The following is a 3,426-nucleotide window of genomic DNA, read 5'->3' as shown; positions in this document are numbered from 1 at the left end:
CATTCTGAGTCCATACCAGACCAAAGTCAATAGTTCGAGATGGCAGTCGACCCAGTCTTACCGTCAGAAGGTCCATCTTCAGATGATATAATTTCCAAGGAGAATGAGAACGGTATTGTTCAAATTATTTTTGTCGACACAAAGTCCAATGAGCTTGGGGGCAATCCACCCGTTCCTTCACAATAGGAGGAAAGCCCCACAGTTTAAGGGGTTCATCCAACCGTTTATCTGGTACCCCCTCCAAGCAGTCTAGTCGTTTCCTTCGATTGGAATCAACTAGCAAGACCCCGCCTTCCATCTAATGTACCATTCTGAATCATAGTACAAGTTTACAAAATGATCGTGTCTGGCACTATCATAGATGAAGGGGATTCAGTGAGTATCCTTTCCTCAACTGCTTGGAAAGCGCTTGGTTCGCCATCACTTGAGCCTGTAACGCAAAATTTGTCAGGCTTTAACAAAGGAACCAGTCGACCGTTAGGGATCCTTCCAAAGTTTCCAATAACTTTCAAAAGGAAAAACGTTCACTTGAACGTGATGGTAGTCCAAGGACCACTAGATTACAATCTACTCCTTGGGCGTGACTATGTTTACAACATGGAAGCTATTGTTTCCACACTCTTTTGAGTGATGTGTTTCCCACATGAAGGCAAAATGGTTCAGCTTATCGACCAGCTTTAATTTCCCGGTTCAAACACAGCTACAAGTCAAACATCATCCCTAAATGGTCTCTTTACATCAAGAATGTATCTTCAACCTTTATTCCATCCACTTGACTACGATGAGTAGTCCGGTGAATGTAACGAAGTTTAGGGGGCATGCACCCTGGTCTACTGTGGCAAGCGCACCCAGCTGAAAAGAGAGATTTCCTTACAGGGTATATGATTGGCCTGAAACACTATTTCCTTGTAGGTTATATGATTGGTCTGAAACACCATTTCCTTGTAGATTATGGGATCAGAATGAAACATTTATTTCCTTATAGGTTATACGATTAGTCTGAAACAGTTATTTCCTCGTAGGTTATGTGATTGGAAGATCACACCATTCACCTTTGTCTATGGATAGAGCCAAGGAAGTGTTTTTGTCTAACTGCTGATAGAAACAATCCTGCCTAATCGCAAGGACTTCCATATGGTAACTTGGAAACTCTCCTTTTCTCCATGCCTGGGGGCATGCAAACCTTTTTATGCAATTAAAGGTGACCAATTTCATTTTTTTAAAACTTTTTAGCTTTTTAGTTCAACTTCTTAGGTTAGGCAGTTGGTCCTTAAATGTCTGCACACTAGATAGACCAAAGGAAGGGTTTTGCCTTGACAGAGGACAAAAACATCCTACCTAATCTCAGTAGTTTGTTAACTTTAGTGTAATTAGCTTGGTAGTTTGGTCGTTCCTAGCCTACATAAAAAGGCAATGAGCACATGTTATCGTAGAGTTCAAGCTCACTAAAAAATAAACCTACTAATGAGAGACATCTTTAAACGATTGGAACGAGCAATGTTTCCGCAAGGTTCAAGCTCGTTAAAAAATAAACCTACCATTGAGCATAGTTTCTCCCGATTTAAGCTCATTAAAAAATGAATCCAACTTCAGTAAACAACCTTTGTGATTGCCATTCTATCTGCCTTTCGAACCTTGGTTGTGCTCTTTCCATCACCTCCATTTGTTGGCTAATCATACGCTTCCACTTGATTGTTTACCATTTTGAGGAATAGCTGCAACGAGTGGTTCCGTTAGCCACCCTCTTCACACTGCCATGTTTTGAGAAGTTCCAAACTTACCTGGAACCAGTTGCTACCCGAAAACGCCACTCATTCCTCAAAAAATGAGTCTCTTTTAAGATCTTTTTAGACTCATTAAATATGAAAAGATTGCCGAGCTATTGGCCTTCCCAGCTCGTTAAAGTAAAGGGAAGTGCCATCCCTCCTGTACGGTTTAATCTTTTGGAACCTGAGGTATTATCAAACAAAAGATCGAGCGCTTTTCTTTTTCGGCTCGCTAAAGCGATCGAAAAGTCATCTCTTTCGTATTATTTTATACTTCTTCAGACTTAAGGGATTATGCTACGAAAAAGGACCACTGGAGTTTCCTTTTCGTCCATTTTCAAACTCTTTAAACATGAAAAGGACTGAGTTATCCTTGTCGTTAAACTCGTTAAAACAATAGTGACAAACTTGTCCAGTCGGACAAGAACGGGTTTCATTGTCGCTAGGCTCGCTAAAACATAGCGACAAGCTTACCCAAAGGGAAAATCATAGAACAAGCATATGATATCCTCCTCAAGCTTGACAAAAATAAAGAGGTACTAGTCAGAAATGACCGGGGAAAAAAGGAACAAAACTTAAAGAACTTCATTGGTAGCAGGTTGCTCTTGAACATGACACTTTCACTCCATCACCATGATTGAGTCGGGTTGGGATATCCCGTTCACCGGTCATATCATCATTGGTCCTCTGTACCATCCATCTTTTGGGGTTAATGCTACCAATCCATTTCAGTGTCGCCGATATGTTCAAGAGAAGTCATTCAGAGAATTCACCACCCAGCTAACGGCTCATCCACGGCAATACCTTCACCCTCCATTTTTTCATGACTGCCATTCCTGAACCTTATATCATTCGATCATTTTCACCTCCAGAAAATCATTTTCTTCATTTCGTGTCGTAGATGTGGGATACATCAAGGCCCTCCTACGACAGGGTCACTTCTTGTTGACATCATCTCATTATCCAAGAAGTTGACTTAGAAACAACCCTTTTAGTACTTTGAAGCTTGCATACCTCAATGGAAAGTTTCTCACTTCTGGCGACTGGTTTACATCAATGGCTTTCCCCTGAAATATTTTGCGTGGTGTTCGACATCGACTCACATATTCACACCACGTGAATTGTACTGTAGTACCTTGAGGGTCGTTATCATTATAGGTGATTCCTCTCGCGCCTGTTAACAGCTTACATCATTGGCTGGTAATGAGGCGATGCATTTCCATGTTCGACTCCATAACATCTTTTCACATGGATCAACTTGTACATCGAGCGAAGATTGAACGAGTTTGAAGACCCTAGATCTAGTTTCATCCATCCGGGCTGCGATATATTCAGGAAAATAAAGACATCAAATGTACACAGAAGCTGCACAGATGATCATCCAAGCTAAAGGATGATGACTCTACACATAAAGAATCACCAGTCTGTAACAACAGATGATTATCTGTCCTATGTACATGAAAATGAATTTATGCTGAGCATGGGAATGCCCACCTTAGCTAGATCATGAAAATATTATGATGATGATGTATATAGTAGGATTCTTCTAGACTTGATAATAATTTGTGAAGCACTTTTACAATTTATCTAGCTTAACCTTCTTCTCTTCTTATTAATGCATGTGTGTTTACTTCATCAAACTTCTACCAAAATGTAACAC

The sequence above is a fragment of the Pinus tabuliformis genome, chromosome 2_2 (assembly GCF_031772625.1).
Source record: "Pinus tabuliformis cultivar Carrire ecotype Pingquan chromosome 2_2, CPIR1, whole genome shotgun sequence".
NCBI classification, from domain to species: Eukaryota; Viridiplantae; Streptophyta; class Pinopsida; order Pinales; family Pinaceae; genus Pinus; species Pinus tabuliformis.
This window is presented reverse-complemented; position numbering follows the sequence as displayed.